The sequence below is a fragment of the Cnephaeus nilssonii genome (genome assembly GCF_951640355.1).
Source record: "Cnephaeus nilssonii genome assembly, chromosome: 10".
In the NCBI taxonomy this organism is placed as follows: domain Eukaryota; kingdom Metazoa; phylum Chordata; class Mammalia; order Chiroptera; family Vespertilionidae; genus Cnephaeus; species Cnephaeus nilssonii.
In genome coordinates, this window is record NC_137081.1 from 66,720,031 (window position 1) to 66,739,135 (window position 19,105).

Consider the following 19,105-nt stretch of genomic DNA (forward strand, 5'->3'; position numbering starts at 1 on the left):
GAACCTGCAACCAGGTACAAGCCTTGACCAGGAATCCAACCTGAGACCCTTTAATGTGCGGGCTGACACTGAGGCACATTGGCCAGGGCTGTTTTGTTTGTTTGTTTTTTCCTAGATAGGTATTGTGATGGTTGATTTTTATGTCAACTTTAATAGGTAATAGTAGCCAAAGACTTAATCAAATGCTAATCTAGATATTATTAAGGTATTTTGTAAAGTTAACATCTACTATGAGTTTACTTGAAATAGAAAATATTGTCCTCCATAAAATGGGTGGTCCCTCATCCAATCAGTTGAAGGCATTAGCAGCAAAACTAAGAGTTTTGCCAGAGAATAAAATAAACTGCCTCAAGACTGCAATATCAACCCTTGCTTGTGTTTCAAGTCTGCCTGCCCTACAGATTTCAGACTTGCCAGCCCCTATGATCATGTGAGTCAAGTTCTTTTTTTTTTTTTATTATATTTTATTGATTTTTTACAGAGAGGAATGGAGAGGGATAGAGAGTTAGAAACATAGATGAGAGAGAGAAACATTGATCAGCTGCCTCCTGCATGTCCCCTACTGGGGATGTGCCCGAAACCAAAGTACATGCCCTTGACTGGAATCAAACCTGGGACCCTTCAGTCCGCAGGCCAACGCTCCATCCACTGAGCCAAACCGGTTAGGGCAAGGTGAGTCAATTTCTTAAAATCAAACTATATATATATATATATATATATATATATATATATATATATATCTTTGATTTACTGGAGAATTCTGACTGATATTGATATGTCGGTAAACATTAGAAATGGAAATAGTAATAGAAAGGATCAATGCATATGGTTATTGAAACCTATAAAATTTTATTCACCAATGTCACCCAATATATTCAATAAAAAAATACATTTGATGAGAAATTTTCTTCAGAATTCTAGCAGTACTAGGGCATTAAGAAAAAAATAAAGTGGGACACGGATGGCAGGGGAGGTAGAGGGGGGTGTCAGAGAGCAACCAGAGGACTTGTATGCATGCATATTAGCATAACCAATGGGCACAGATACTGAGGCTGTGGGGGCTTGCCCAGGGTGGGAATGGCTGGCGGGGGGTGTCAATCGGGGAAAAAGGAGACATATGTAAAACTTTAGACAATAAGTAAAAATAATAATAAAAAATAGTGCCCACTATGAATCTCTAAAAAAAATAAGAAATAAAATAAATAAATAAATAAATAAATAAATAAATAAATAAATAAATAAAGTGGGGTGGGATGGGCTAGCACAGAATTGAGAGGTATCTCCTGAACAGATATTCAGAAATAACTCCAAACACCTGGCTTGACTGAAAACAAAGGAACCACTAGCTACCGAGGTGACATCAGAGGATCCCAGCCGAAAAAGTATTTAAAAACAGATAGCAACAGGCAGCAGGGTTAACAGTAGAAGATGACTTCAGAGTTCCAGAGTCTGGAGGATTCCTATCACAGCTCTCATTGCTATGCAAGATTCAGGGTGGTTTTCCAAGCATCATCATTGTTTGCCAAGCATCATGAGACATTACAGTGCTCCTTGAGGTGCAATGAACACTGAATATCTAATAGACTTTAATATACTAATGTATTATTTTCTCATAATTCTAAAACATTGCACAGACAGTTTGACAAGTCTGGAAGAGTGTTTTCCCTTTGTGTGTGGCAGAAAGCTGTCAATCAATTCAAGTGTGTACAAGATAAGGGTGAGTACAAAAGTGTGTTTTCAACTGTAAAACAAAAAAATTCGCCATATCATGTTACTGCATGTTCTTCATTCCAGGCTCATAAGTGACGCTTTGGACAAGTGATACAGCTGAGAATGGCCAGAAAGATTCAATATGTTTGCACCATAGTTGTAGTTTCTTCTACCCAAATCCCCTTTATTTTGTAACTCTTTTCCTAATTAACAGTATCCTGGAAGTCCCGTAAAAAAGTCCAGTTGGAAAAATGCCAACTAACAGCCATTACCATTTTTTAATATCAAACTCAAGCCAAAAATGAGACCCAATGTGTTGCTTAAGTTAGTTTTGTTAAGGGTTTGGGATAGCCTTTGATTTTAATCTTTAATTTTTAAAAACTTTGCTTCTTAAATCAAAAAGAGGAAGGGGTACGAAGAGGTCACAACAGGGGAAGGTTTTATTTTTAACTGTCACTGGTGAGTTTTCACTCATTCACCAGGGAAGGGTTTTGGTTTTAATAGCTGTGTTGCTTTGTTGATCGTGTGACCTATTTGCACTGGTCTTTCTTTTGAGTACCTAGGCAATGCTCTTTCATCTTACTGGCACATGGCTCAACCTTGGATCAATGCCACATTCCCCACCTTCATGAATGATTGACTCATGTAGCCTATTGCTAATAATGTGTACACTTGCTGGCAGATGATATTTATTTTTGACAGGGTGTAAAAAAAAACCAAACACTAAAAAACAAAAAAACTTGAGGGTTTGATCAGGGCATGGTGGCACATAGCATCTGCGGCACATTTTCCAGAGACGAGATCATAGTCCATGTCCTCAGGTTACCCCTCACCTCCCCTTTGCATTGTCCTAGGAAGGGAGTGTTCAATTCACTTTATCATTCACAAGTTACCTCCGACTCAGCCTTGTCATTGCGATTCGTCACACTTACACTGTGTCCTTTCATGTGCTGTATCTCACTGAAGTCTGCACACACCACCGGTGCCCCAGGGTATACGCCTACAACAAAGATCTCCAACGCAGTTGAAAAGGAAACACCATAAAAGAAAAGAATAATGGTCACGGTTGCTACTAGAGGCCAGTTCTCATAAACCCAGCAGGTTTTCCTACTTCAACCACAGCCGAGTTCCAAGGGCAGCTAGCAACTCAGCAGCTCCAGGTACGAGTACGTGTAGTCACACTATGGCATTCTCTTTGCTTCTCCTTTTATAGATCTTCTCAACTAAGCGGTAGGAAGAATATAGCTTCTTTGCGTTTCCTTAGCTCGCCGGTGAAATCTGTGTGAGGAGCAGAAGGTGCAGGCTGCCTTGCTTCCAGCAGAAGCAATAACTCTGCCCTCAGCCATGTTGTGGGGCTGCATTCCCATCTGGAAGATTCCATAACTCAGCTGTTGCTACCTCCATCTAATCAAGACTGGCCACACCCAAGCTGCAGGATTCTTGAGTGCCTGCTACGGAACTCAAACCTCCGGGAGCATGTTCATCTCTCTCCCCAGGAGCCCAACCCTGGAGACTGATGGTCAATAGTTCTGGTGTGGGTTTCGGGAGGCTGTAGTGAACAAGCATCACAGATGGTACTGATTTACTGCCCAGAATACAGTACTGCGTTTTGTTTCAGGGTGTGTAATTCTGGAAAATCTTCAGGTAGGGTGCTACTCAGTCACAACCTCAGCTGGGCAGCAGGCGGAGGAAGGGAGAATACCTTGTGGAGCGTACTGAACGTGTGCTAAGGAATGGACCCCGTGCTTTATTCTTTAATCACGTTTAACTCCCACAAAACGCTTAGAAGTAGGCCTTGTCACTTCATTTTAATCACAGGGGAAATGTTTTTCCTTCCATCATTTGCTCTACCTAGATTAGGGGTGAGATGCATTTGTAAGGGCATTGTCCTAATTTTTCCTGTGCTCACCGATCTACAAAATTTAAACAGTAAATTGGCATGGAGTACACAGTCATCATTGTGTGTGTGTGTGTGTGTGTGTGTGTGTGTGTGTGTGTGTGTGTATGTGTTAATTTTCAGAGAATATGGTTCATTACATGTCCAATATTACTTCCCTATCAATGACATAAATCAGTTCTGTAGGTCAGAAGTCTGGGCAGGCTTAACTGGTTCTTCTGCTTTGGGTCTCACAAGGCCAGAGATGTCAGCCATCCTGGGCTCTTGTCTTGAAGCCTGTGAGGTAAAGGGAGGGAGATGTGCTCATAGCAGATCCAGTTCCTAGTAGTTGGGAGTGCAAGATCCCCGATTCCGTGCTCCCTGCAGGCCAGGAGCCTCTCCCAGCTCCTTCAGGTCACCGCATTCCTGGTCCTGTCGTCCTCTCCATCTCAAGCCAGCTCAGTGAGTCACCTTCAATCTCTGTCTTTCTGTTCTGCTGCTTCTCTTCTGACCCCAGTCAAAGAAAGTTGTCTACTTTGTGATTAGATTGGGCTCACCCAAGATATCCTTATCCTAAGGTAAGCAGATCAGTAATCTTAATTACATATGCAAAATCCCTTTTGCCATATAATGTATCAACCAGAGTTGTGTGTGATCCAGAGAGCAAAGATCGTGAGGACCAAACTTCTGCCTACCATAACATAGAGTAAAAACTTTCTGCATCAACATTCCCTTCCACTGACTTCAGGTAATCATATTTGTATCATGTGTGTGTGTGCACATTTCTAAAATTTATAGATTGATTTTAGAGGAATGGGGAGGAGAGAGAGAGAGAGAGAGAGAGAGAGAGAGAGAGAGAGAGAAAGAGAGAGAGAGAGAGAAACATCAACTTCTTATTCTACTTATTTATGCATTCATTGGTTGATGCTTATGGGAGACTGAACCCACAACTTTGGGGATGACACTCTAACCAGCTAAGCTACCCGGCTAGGGCTATATATATTACAATGGACTTTTCTGATGCCTGTTTTCCTAAGGGTGTTCTAATATATTTTCTCCTTGCTTCCTTGAACTCCCCCACACCCTTCTCTTTCTTTAACACTTTAAAATCAGGAGACTTGCAACATTTCAACTAGGGCTGGCTGAGGTGGCTGGGAATAGAATCTTGTTTTCTTCCACTGGAAAAGGGACTATCCTTCGGAAGGCGATTTAAGGCTGGGCTCATAGAATGAATGGTAGGCAGAGTTGGCCCAGTGATTATTTCTGGGGGAATCGGGGGCTACAGAAGGTTTAGCCTGAGAAGGGGCTATGGCAAAGTACTAGTGAAAGTGTGAAAGTCTGGGGAAGGAGAGAATGGCAGCACAGATTACCTGGTCATGGTGGCCTAACCGCCACCCAGGGAAAGAGGCGGCAGAGGGAAGGTGCTTCCGAAGATCCCCTCTGGCTGCAATGTTTTGTCTACGCTCAGCCTCACTTCCTCTAACACACAGATCATCATTATGAAGTTGAAAACCTAACGGAGAGCTTCAAATGCCTCTAAAACATAAAAAAAAAGCACATTCCGAATGATCTTTTCAAATTAATTAATATCAGAAATTGGCAAAAGGGAGATATTCTTGTATCTTCCTTTTACACTTTTGCTCCTCTATTCCTTCATGCCCGACTCCTCAGAGACAACCCTGCTTGCCTGCATCTGGCTCCTCAATTCACCCTGAAGTTATTAAACTCCATCTGATAAAAATATATGTGTCCGTCTTATGACTAACACAGTTCTCATCTGCCTATGGCTGGGCATCAGAAAGCTTCATGTTCAAATGAATCACAACCATTTTCATATCTGAGTGGCTAGTGCAATCATATCCTGAATTAGCTATTCAGAACCCCATTTTCATATACTATCAAATGTTCAATGGCCTAGGGACAGTGGTTTGGGTTTTATATTCAACTTAGTATCCATTTGTCAAGTTAAATCGGGCTTGAAACTTGATGGTGAGACTTCAAGCAACTATTTAACCAATGGTCTCTCATTTTACTGTTTTAGATAGTAAGCTCTTAAGTTCAAGTTCCACGAGGAGTTACATTGCTTTGTTCAGCAACCAACAGAAATGAGAGCAAAAGTAAGTGCTTCATCAATGTATGGAGTGATGATTTTGAATATCAGGATACCTGTGAGCAGAAGGGTTACATACATTTCTTTCATCTACAGGCTTTGCAAATATGCAAACAAATAATGATCATTTGGGGCCATCTAGTCACGTGAGTGTATATAGAACACATAGGTGTTTCTTATGTTTTATTTTCAGAACTTATGGAAAAGTAAAGTTCTTGCAAACAGGGTCGTACTGGTAGGAAAACATTTTTAGTATACTGTTTCACTTTGAACACTTTACTTTTTTTTTCCCAACAAGCAGTACCAATTGACTGCATTTTCATTTCTTTAGTGGGGAAGGCTTATTAGAAAAAAATGGATAAGGCAACACTAAGGAAAGCAATTAGCTTTGTATAAAACACAATGTACCATAGTAGTGTATGCAAACTCTAAATAAGGCTTTTTAGTTTCGAGCAACCAAAACACTTATGCCAACCTAAAAATAACTTTCTTCTCATTACTTTGAGTCCACAGTCAGCAACACCTAGAAGGACAAGAAAAAACAACCCGTAAATGGTTTCATAGATGTCCTGCAGAGAGGGTGAATTGTATGTTTTTAATTATACACATTAATGTCTCCCAGAAAAAAGTGCCCAATAACAATGCTTTCTCAAAGGTAATAATACTCCAAAATAAGCTCCAAAATAATCATTTAACTGTGTATTATATAGGAGGGCTTCGGAGCAGTGGAACATTTTCTAATTATCTGGCAAATACTGTTAGAGTGCATGCAAACTTTGCTCCTGAATTTTGTCCCTTAGGATGGTGTAGCTCTGGCTTCACCACATAACCTGTGGTCTAGCTAATGGGAAATAGTCTTGTGTAACGTGTGATACCTAAATACACACACAGATGATGGATCATTCTCACGCATTGGAGAAAGAGCCTGGCCTATTTGTGATTTAAGCGTCACCTGTAGAGTCCACACAATACTACAAATATCTCCCAAACCCCGCTCTAGCCTCTGCCTTTCAGAACATACTACCATTAAGATTTGGTTCCTTCAGAATCATTTATTTTTCTCACCTTACATCCATTTGCAGTTTAGAAAAATCCTTTAAACTCTTACTCATCATTCTCATTGTAATGGAGTAAGACTATTCATCATTTGCAAAATGAAAATCAACTAATGTTCCCGGCTGGGGATCATACTTTAGAGGAGAGTGAATGATCAGGGCAGTTCCAAGCATGAGGCCCTGGATGGTTATAGTACCTCTGGTTACTTCTGGCAAAACCTGAACGCTGTGTAAAGAGACTTGATAGCTGCGGGACAAGCAAGGTGGAGATAGAAAAGAGGTTATCAAAGAGAGAGATGACCCCTCTTAGATGGTTATGAACTGCATTACCACTTCCTTTTTGACTGTAGAGAAACTTTAATTATGCAGCAGAATATTACCAAGTGCCATTATTTTGACTCAGTAAGAGGAGATATGATATTTTAAAAAATAGAACAATTCCCATTGCGTTCTCAATCATCATGCTACTCATTCTGCATCCTTCCCCATAAAGAAGCAGAGCCTGTCTTTCCTGAATGCATAGCAATAGGATACTTTTGCTAGAGCACTTTATTTTGTGACAGAAACTGTATTATTTATTAGCCTGTTTATCAGGTTTAAAATGTACAGGTCTCCATCCAAATGTAGAAAATCTATAAATTTTGTTACTTCTCTGTAACTGAACTAAATTTTCTGAAAGTCCCAAGTTTCACTGATGAACACAGAAAACGTATTGACTCATTCTAGAAATGCTATTTTCTTTTCATTTAAATGGTGCCATCCGGGGACACTCAATCTCTTCAGATTTGGGATTGCTTATTTCCATTCTGCTTTTCAAGATGATGCATAGGTGTGGGAACAAAGCGACAAAGCATCACGAGACTGGCCCACATGTGATTGGTCAGGCAAAACTGTGAAAGAAACGACCTTAACATGGCCCAAACTCTCATTGGCTACCTGTCCTGTGCAGCACACCTTTCTGGGTTATATGACTCAGAAACAATCCCACACCCACACACTGTTTGAGCTATAACTCTGTAAGATGTAGAAAGGTGGTAGCAATGAGGATGGGTCTTGTCCACAGAAATGCAAATTTTTCTAAATTGTGTTTTGTCTAGCGAAATTAAATTGATTATTATTCTGATATTGAAGATTTTGGCCTTTGTTGCAAATTTATTTTAGCAATTTTGATTACTTAAGTAGGTGTGTGTCCTTTGAATTCTTCTTTGAAATACTTGTAACATATTCCTCATTCTCTCACTAATTAGTTACATAAAACGTTTGACACATGGTCATTTTACATCTATATGAGAGTCATGTTTTAACTCTAACAAGTCATTCTCTGACGGCTGCCAATTATCTCTGAGTGTAACTGCTCTTCCCTGGTCTCTGGCGTTGACCCTGTTCTTGTATTTACTGTTTCAGTTCTCACTGGTGATGTAATTAGAAGTCTGTTTTCCTAACATGATTGGAGTGCAGGGGTCCCCACCTTGCTATTCTTACCTCCACTCTCACTGGTAATAAACCCTCCAGCTAGTCCCTGGCTTTCATCTGCTAATATGCCCCTCATGGCTACTGGTGAATCTGAATGTCACCTTCCATGCCCCTAGTGGAGGCACACAAGAATTGCTTAATATCTGCATCCGACAGGGCAAGAGAATCAGGATACAATCTCTGACAAATTTTTCTCTGCTTTAGCTGTGGTACATTTACACCATGGAATACTATGCAGCAGTTAAAAGGTAGGCCCTGTTACCCTTTGAGATAGCATGGAGGGACCTGGGGAGTATTATGCTAAGTGAAATAAGCCAGTAGGAGAAAGATAAGTATCACATGATCTTACTTCTGTGTGGAATCTAAAGATCAAAATAAACTATTGAACAAAATAGATCCAGAGACATGGAAGCATGGAATAGACTGTCAAATCTTAGAAGGAAGGTGGGAGTGGGTGGAAAGAGATGAGCCAAATAACTTGTATGCATATATGAATAACCCTGGACACAGACAATAATGTGGTGAAGGCCTGGGGTTGCCTATGGGCTAAAAGGGGTCAATGGGGGAAAAACAGGGGACATACACAATACTTTCAACAATAAATATTTTTAAAAATAACAATTATCTGCCTTAACTCATTTTATTGACATTCTTACTCTATTCACATCTGTAGATATAATGATATTCTTTAAAACAATTTCATCTCAGAGTTTCAAATGGACTTGGAATTAGGAGATGTTCTCCATTCTCCTGAAATTGTCTATTTTTTTTTTCTGTTTAACTTTCCCTTTTTGGGCCAGCATCTCGGAATGACCCTTGTAGCATCTTTACCTGATTCTCACTGTCCCAAATCATTCTTCCCATAGAGCACAGTGAACTCTAACCTCGTTCCCAGTAGGCAAAGACTTTCCTTTCTCAGTTTATCAATTTCTATATATAGAACCACATGCTTTTGATAATAAAAGGTGCTTTGGAGTTCAGATGCTATTCCACCTCTTGACAAATACAACTATCATTTATGTCACTACAAACTCAAAAACAGCCTTAGCAGGCTTGGCTCAGTGGATAGAGCATCAGCCTGCAGACTGAAGGGTCCCAGGTTCGATTCTGGCCAAAGGCACATGCCTGGGTTGCGGGCTCGATCCCCAGTAGGGGGTGTGCAGGAGGCAGCCGATCAATGATTCTCTCATCATTGATGTTTCTATCTCTCTCTCTTTCTCCCTTCCTCTCTGAAATCAATAAAGAAATATATATAAAAAACAACAAACAAGCACACAAAAAAACAGCTAGCCTTGAAATTCAAGGTTGAAAAAAATAATGCCTTTATCTAAGGCTGTACTGGTCTTCTCCAACCCTGAATAAAAGAAGTATATTGAGCCCTGGCCGGGTTTGCTCAGTGGTTAGAGCCTCAGATTGCACACTGAAGGGCCACAGGTTCAATTCACAGAGAAGAGCACATACTTGGGGTGCAGATTTGATCCCCCACCCCAGGTGTGCATGGGAGGCAACCAATGGATGAATCAATGGGTCTATCTTACATTGAACTCTCTCTCTCTTTATCTCTCTTTCCCCACTCCCTATCTCCCTTTCACTCTCTCTGTAAAAACAAAAACAAACAAAAAAGGGAAAAATATTCTCAGTGAGGATTGACAACAATAACAAAAAGAAGTATGAACAATGTCTCAGGGAGTATCTTAAACATACCGCATCTCTTTTAAGCCCAACAACATATCTATGGCAAAAGTATGACTTGCATGTAAGAAAATAAACATGCAGATGCTATGTAGCTTGCCTGAACTAATAAGCTTACATAGCTACTAAGTGATAGTGCTAAAATGTGAATGCAGAGCTGCTTAACTCTTTCCTTTTACACAAGGCTGCATTTCATAATTTAATAGATAATAAAATAAAATTATAATATCCATTCACAGCTGTCTGTAAAACTCTACTGTGCTGTAGTAGTTAGAATAATGAGCTCCCCCAAATGTCCTAATCTCCAGAACCTGTGACTATTTTATAGCTTACATGGCAGGGCAGGGAGGGGTGCTAAAGTTTTATATGGAATTAAGGTTGCTAATCATCTAACCATAAAATAAAACATTATCCTGGATGATCCTAATGGGTTCAGTGCAATTATGTGGGGAATGTGAGGTGCAAGAGGGAAGCAGAAGAGTCAGAACCAGAGAGATGGAGTCATGAGAAACACTCGACCAGGTACTGCTGGCTTTAAAGATGAAAAGGGACTATGTCCCCAGAAACGTGGGCAGCCTCAGAGGGTAAAGCTAGAGTCTCCCCAGAACCTCCAGAGGAGAATGCACTCTGCTGGCACCTTGATTGAGCTCTGGGAGACCCATTTCTAACCTCTGACCTTCAGAACTGTAAAACAACCAACGTGTGTTGTTTTCAGCCACCGAGTTTATGGTGATTTGTTACAGCAGCAACAGGAAAGTAATTCATGGGCTAAAATAATAACTCTTTGGTCTTTTGGGAATGTATATGTACTAGATAATTTTTTACTTCATCTTTATTGTGGCAAAGACTTCTCACCAAATACTTTTCCCCAAAACCTGTGCCTGCCTCCACCCTCAGCCTTCGTCCCGCCCACACCCTGGTCCACAGTGAAATGTATTTCCTAGTCTCCTTTGTGGCCATATCTGACCAAGTAATGGCGTGTTAGGCTGTGGGATATGTTTAAAAGTTATGCATTTCATCTCCTGGCCAAGGTTTATAAGAAGAATTCCCTGCTCCTTCCTCTCTCCACTTACATAGACAGGATGCTAATTTGCTACAAGCCGCCTGAGTTTCTGAATTGTCTCATGGTGGAAAGCTACATGTTAACTATGAACACTGAACTGTTGCACAGACAAGAAATAATCCATTGTGCTGAGGACTGACGTGTGTAGGCATATTTGTTACAGTAAGTACCACTACCCTAAGTATTTTTATAGATATTAAAGTTAATTTTACTTAGGATCAAAAACTAATTAAAACTCATAAACAATGAGCTCTCTATTCCTACTTTCTTACTTTAGGATGCCATTAATTTCTTGCCAGAAGAATCTACATCTTCTAATTTAGAGCCTTGATTCCCGTCCATCCTGGCCCAGCCTGTTCTCCAAGCCCTAAACATATCTTCCCACAGCAACCTACACTCTTCTACTCTCCTAGACACACATATGCTTGAGCCACATTGTGTCCTCACCACTTTCTGACCATGCTTTTTAAACCTTCTTAGTTTTACATATGCATTAGAATCCTGGAGAGAATGGGATTTAGAGAGATTTATCTTCCCAATTAAACTCTAATGTTTACAAGTGTGGCCTTGGGCAGGTTACATGGACTCCCCAAGCCTCAGGAAAATAGGAAGAGAGGAGAATTTGTTCAGCTTTAACCAGAGCTTCTATAAAATATCTACAGTTAATATTATACTTAATGGTGAGAGACTGCATGTTTTACCCCTAGGGTTGGGTGCAAGACAGTATGTCTTCTTTTTTTTTTTACCATTTTTTTAAATTAATTTTTTTTAGAGGGAGAGGGAGTGTGGGGGAGCACAGGAGACTTGGTTGGAAAGTCTGTAAGGAGGGAATTACGACATAAGGAAGTTGGCTGAAGGCGACTATCACTAATGGTTCCTTGACCTTTCCAAACAAGTCTGTGTACGTGCTGGGTGTTTACCAGAATCTTTATGCTTAATCTTCAGGTATCCTTGCTTAAAGGACACTGAAGACACATGTGTCCTCTCAAGATTACTTACTCTATTGATTATATCTAAAAGATAAACTTTATCTCAAACTGCTGTTACAATAAAAGCCTGAAGAAGCAGGTGATCGAGGCTGTCTGGTTCCTTTAGCCAGGCAGTCCCTTTGCCCTCTCTTTCACAGCAGTCCTGTGTCAGAGTAATCATTCATCCATGGCTCAGGGTCTCCTGGTCAGCCCCGGCAAGGAAGAGGGAGAGAGGAATATCTATGTGAAAATGAAATATTGATCTGCTGTCTCTTGCATGCCCCCCACTGGGGATTGAGCCCACAGCCTGGGCATGTACCCCAACCAAGAACCAAACCTTTTGGTGCATGGGACGATGCCCAGCCAACTGTGCCACACCAGCCAGGGCTTACCTTTTTTTTTCTTTTTCTCATCATAGTACTGAAATTATAGCCTGTATAACCATGTTAAAAAAAAAAAAAGGAAGGAAGGAAGGAAGGAAGGAAGAAAGGAAGAAAGAAAGAAAGAAAGAAAGAAAGAAAGAAAGAAAGAAAGAAAGAAAGAGGAGGAATACAAATGGGAGAGGAAGAAAAATACAATATTCTTGTTTGCAAGACACATGATTGCAAAATTCCAAGGAATCTACAAAAAAATAATTGAATAATAAGCAAGTTAAGCAAGGCTATAGTATACAAAAATGATTAGTATTTCTATAAAATTGCCAAATGTGAACACTGAAATAAAAAAATACAATGGTTAGGTATAAATCTAACAAAGTACATACAAGACATTCATGCTTAAAATTACAAAATTCTGATAAAATAATTCAAAAAAGTTCTAAATAAATAGAGACACATTTTATTCATGTTGTGGAAGACATAAGATACTAAAGATGTCAATTCTCTGCAGATAGAGTTAATACAATTTTTATCAAAATATCAGCAGAAATTTTTATAAATATAGAAAATATATTTCTAAAATGTATATGATTCAGCAAAGAAACTGCAATAGGTTTTGAAAAACAAGATAAAATTGGGAGAAATCAGTCTATCCAATTTCAAAATTCATTACGTAGTTTGGGTGCCCTGTGGGATGTTCAAGGCCACTCTGAGCATGAGAATCCTAATCACGATGTTCAAGGCCAAGTTGCCATGGGCAGGTGCAATGACACAGCATTGTCACTGTATACACTGCGCAAGCATGCCCTTCTATAACCCAAAAGATTGATGTCATTGCTTGGCTAGAAGCCTCTTTTGTCTATGTTAGTATAAAGTATGTTACTGACCAGCCAGTGAGTGGCTACTGTTATGTGAGGATACTTAGGCTGGCTCCTGTATAGTTCCTATATTGGGGGCCGTGTTGTAGGGAAGATGTATTACTAATCAGCCGGTGCTGGCTGTTTTTGCTAGGATGGCTCCTGTGTTTGCTACTGTATGAGCAAGGAGTGCTTTACTGGACTGCTTTGTCTAATAGCTCCTTAGTAGTAATGGCTACATGGCCACTGGCTCCTACAATAAAGACTCTCTTCTATTCCTATGACTTCTAGGTCTTCTCTGTCTGATACCTGTCATCCAAGGAGGTCCAGCCCCTGGCAGAGGGACTCAGACCCAACAGTTGGCCTAGTCAAGCAGGATAAAGGAGTAAGTACTCCCTAAGAATTGGCACAGTGAGCAAAAATCCAGGAGTAAGTACTCCAACAATAGGAGGAACTTGCTCTAACCCTTAGCTACAGCAAATAGACTGCATGGTACTGATGAAGGGATAACTGCATAGATTAATGAAATAGGATGGAGAATGCAGAAATAGACTCATATAAATATACCTAACTGATTTTTCTATAAAGGTGCAAGATGTTATCATTGGGGCAATCTGGATAAAGGGTATATGGGATCTTTCTGTATTATTTCTTACAAATGCATGCAAATCTAAAATAAAAAAATTTAATAAAGCAAAATTATGATCAATAGACCAGCAACATCAGCATCCCCTGGCAGCATGCTTGAAATGCAGGAACTTAGGCCATCCCCTAGACCTGCTGACTTGGAAACTGCCTTTTACAAAGTCTTCTGGGAATTGATGTGTACATAAAATTTTGAGAAGCAATGCTCTACACTATACCAAACATTTCGGCAATAAGTCACCCTGATATTTAGTTGGTTTGTGTTTTTGTTCACTTTTCATTTTGCAAATTAAATTTTTTATGATTGACAAATATACATTCTATAAAATGAAACAAATAATTTCCTCAAATTTGAGTATATTATATATTGAGGTGTGTTTTTTTTCCAAGTCATTTGATTTCTTGATATATCACTCTCTAACTTTACCACAAGAAATTCTAGTCATTCTTCTAGTAATACTATTAGTACTGCTAAGAGATGCTTTTTAATGTTTTTAAATTACTAAACTAGCAGAACATAGCTTCATTTATTTTTTAAAATTTATTCACCTAATCAATTAGGATCCAGAGCTGTTTTATACTCTAGTATATTCCATAAAAAATAATTGTGCTGATATACTTTATTTTAATACTTTTTTCCTGTAATAAAAGCAATAACAAAACACATGCCTTTTACTATTGCTTAGAAACTACAGCAATTTTAGATACTTGCACACCTCTAAATATTAGCAAAATTCTGTAGTATTATCCATCACAAGTGCTGATTTCATAACTTTTTCTCTATAGCCATGAGTCATGTGCCTCATTTGGTCCAAGTTCCCACTCAAAGTTAAAGTTGTAAACAGGTTCTTCTGTGTCTCCACCTTGATCTCAAAAACACAAATGTTTCTTTCTTCAACATACTCTCTTCCTCAGCCTTTCAAAATGAAATCTATGTTTCCCAGATCATGAGTACTTGGAGGGTTATGAGATCAAAATAACAACATTAGAAAGTATTTCCAAATATGTATTCCCAACTGACCTATTGGAACGTCAGTCCTGGAGGACAGCACTTTGTATTTTGAGCTGAGAGTTATAACTCAAGACTCATCACAGTAAAATACCATCTCCAAATTCTGCATTCCAGGACTTAGTATATTACCTGGTACAAAATAGGTACTTATGTTATACTAGAGGCCTGGTGCACGAAATCGGTGCACTTGGGGGCAGGGCGTACCGTTCCTTCTTGCAGTCTGAGAGCTCTCAGGGGATGTCTGACTGACCGCAGTCGGACATCCTTAGCACTGCCATGGAGGCGGGAGAGGCTCCCACCACTGCAGCTGTGCTCACCAGCTGTGAGCCTGGCTTCTGGCTGAGCGGCACTCCCCAGGTGGGAGTGCACTGACCACCAGGGGGCAGCTCCTGTTTTGAGCATCTGCCCCCTAGTGGTCAGTGCACATCATGGCGACTGGTTGACCAGTCAACTGTCTGCCCCTGGTAGTCAGTGCATGTCATAGGGAGTGGTTGAGTGACCTTAGCATATCATTAGCATATTACACTTTGATTGGTTGAATGGATGACTGGACGACCAGACACTTAGCATATTACGCTTTTATTATATAGGGTGGCTAGCTTGCAGACTATCAAGGTGAGCCATGAGATGAAAGGAAGGAAGGAAGGAAGGAAGGAAGGAAGGAAGGAAGGAAGGAAGGAAGGAAGGAAGGAAGGAAGGAAGAAAGAAAATATAGATACATAGATATATATTTATGATTACATGTTTATTCTCCCCTAATTGTCCCTATATCTAATTACATAAATTTAAGAAACTGAATCATTGTTCAATCTTGAAAAGATGATTCAGGCCAGTCACAATTTTCTAAAGAGTATAAAATAAATACAGAGTGGTTATGGCATTCATTAGTGAGAAAGAACCAGAAAGAACATGATATAGAAGAGGTAAGAAAGAATCCAGCAAAGTGCATGTGAACTATGCTTATAGTTACAAAGTAATGGTATAAAATAATTCTTAATTGACACTTACTGAGCACTAATGTATTCTGACTTATTTGACCCTCACAAAAATCCTATGACATAGATAAAATTATTACTCTATCTGTAAAGATGAGGAAGGGGAAGCTCACAGATGTAAGTGATTAGCCCAACATCAGGAGCATCTAAGTGAGATACCTGGGATCCAAACCCAAATTTGTCTGATGAGGAGATTAACAAACTGTAAGTTTCTGTATCAGAGGAAGCTATTTGGTAGCTGGACAGAAATAAGGAATCCTTCAGAATTTGAACAATAATTCAAATCAGGAAGCTTTTCAGTAAAGATGCCTTAATTAAGTTCTTCATAGTTTCCAATGATCCAGAATTCCAATGATCCAGAAACTTCAGCTTCTGCAAAATTCTGCTAAAGCTCTTGCTTTTGAATATTCATTGTATCTCATTCTTTTTCTCACAGCACACAATTCAACTTCTTGGGGGCTTTAGTGGGTTACAGACCATTTACAACAGAATCACTCCTCCAAAATAGGTCCAGAATTATCTTATTGTGCAAAGAAAGTAGTCCTCTGAGCTACTGAATGCATATACTACTTCATTTTCTCCTGCTTTGGATCTTTCAGTGATATCAAAGCCATTATAAAGGTCCCCCATCTCCAACTACCTACTATGTTCTTGATTTTATCTCTGATCATCAATGCTGAAATAAAATCTCTTAAGACTCACCACAGTAAAATACCAATCCAAATTCTGCATTCCAGTTGTCAGCTGATCCACTGCTCAGACACTGTGACATTTTCATGCTCAATAGAAACCCTGAATAGGAAAAGTACCCCACACTCTTCTATTCACCCCCACCCCCTTTGATCCCACTAGGACAGAGGTTTTAAAGTACCATTGCCTTGGGCTTCCAAAATCATTCAGCAATTCTAATGAAAGAGTTCTTTCAGCTTTCAGTCAATCTTTGTAATCTCCCCCCACTTCCCTGGGAGACAGGCATAAGGCCAACAGAGCCAGAGGACAATCTGAGTAACCAGTACCCTGTCCCATAGAGAATTCAAAATTTCCCCTCTTTTCTAACACTGATCCATTGTCCTTGGAGCAATTTTGGGTGCTTCTTGGAAGTTTTTTTTGTTTTTGTTTTTCTCTATACTACACATGCAAGTTGAAAGATCAAGGAAGGACATTTAAGGTTGAGTTTTAAACTACATTTTAGTTGATGGGAAGAATGTGGCTTGAATGGGAGGTGAAGAAAATCTGTATCTGTCATGTCTGATAGGTTAAGTGAAAACTGGAGTCTCACAGGTGAAGCAAGGTAGTGCCAGAACTAGAGGTTCTCTCACATAGTTTTAGTATTCAAACACTTTTGTTAGAAAATTACTATGAAGAACTTCAGAGTATATGACTTCTAGAAGCAGTTTGGCAATATCTTTTCTAGTTCAGAAATCTCTTCTTGCTCTCTGCCAGCTACCATATTCCAATAGAGGCTCCTCCAGTTAAAGAATTAGAATAAAGAGGAGAAAATAACATTTAACAAGATATTATGATGCACCAAGAGTCACAGGCATTACCATACCTAATTTTTTATAGAACTCCTCTTACACATAAGAAAAGTGAAATGTGGAGAGATGAAATAAACTGAACACATAACCTTGGTCTAGTCTTACCAATTCTATTCAATCTATAGGGTTCAATTTTTTCAATAATTATTTAGGATAAAACTAACTTCATTGTAAAAGTCAATACTTTTATATGATATATGAAATTTTCATTTTAATAAAGCTAAAATATAAGGGGCACCGCAAAATAATGTATCTAGTTCACATTTCTAGTCCCTGATTTCTCAAATTCTTTACATTTCACTAAATGTGTAGATTTCAGAGGAAATGTACATTAAAATCAATAGAATAGTATTTAGTCACTTGGAATTGACTTGGTCCATAGTGGAATTCCATGAACAGTTTATTATTAAACTATTAGAGGCCCAGTGCACAAAATTGGTGCATGGGGGGTGGGGGGATCCACCCTCAGCCCAGCCTTCACCCTCTCCAATCCGGGCCCCCTTGTGGGATGTCCGACTGTCGGATGCCCAATCCTGAGGATTGGGCCTAAACCAACAGTCGGACATCCCTCTCACAATCTGGGAACACTGGCTCCTAACTGCTCACCTGCCTGCCTGCCTGATTGTGCCTCATTGACACCCCCCACTGGCCTGGTCACCCCTAACTGCCCCCCCTGCCAGCCTGGTCACCCCCCACAGCCTTCTGTGTTGTTTGGTAGCCCCTCACTGACCCCCCCTGCCGGCCTGGTCACCCCACGCAGCCTGGTCGGTCGTCTGTTCGGTTGTGAAGGTTGCTTAGGCTTTTATATATATATAGATGATTCCTAAGTGTTCTAGAAAGCTTCATGCTGTTGCATAACAAAATGATCAACTTTGCTCAGGCTTTTTCTTGGTCCAAAATTCTTTCAGTTTAAGTAAGAGAAATTCACCTCACACCAGAGTAGTTTAAGCTGCTGAACCAAAGGAAGATATGAGAGAACCAGAGAAATCCCAAGAACCTCAGTAGAAACTGGTCAATACTGATAAAACTACTTTCATCTCAATATTTTTAACTTTCTCAGTCTTTCTCTCCTTTTACATGCTTGTTTGCCACTTAATTAGCTTTCACTCACTTATGCAAAAAAATGTGTTGGTAACCCTACCTGTATCCTTGTACTTTGGTCATGAAAGATGCAAGATAGTCTTTTTCCTCCAGTTTCACTAAAATTAAACATTCCAGTAAGGTAACAGATTTATTTGGCATGGGTAATGCATGGAAGTGAGGTAATGTGATCAAACCCACCCAACCTTAACCATGGTGTATCATTTCATAGATGGAGGAGACTAGAGGTCAACATCAATAAATATCATAGCCTTATAATAAAAAATTTATAAGTAACTTTATTTCTGTTTTTATCATCTTTACTTCTAATAACATCACATTTTTATATTCTTCTCATTTTAATTCCAAATGCAACAAGACTGATGCAGAGCCAACCATTTAGTTCCTAAATATGCAATTTCTTTTCAGGTGCCATTCTAACTGCAACTGCCAATTCTTTCCGGGAATTATATATCATTATCTCTGTGTGGTTTACTTAAATATAACACATATAGTTTTAATATGAAAGCTTCTGACAAATATTTTCACACTGGAAACTTACATCACAGAAAAATCTTGGTGAGCAAATTTTATATATTATTATTTAACATTTTCTACCTTATGGTTTTTGTTGAATCTTTGTCTATATATTTA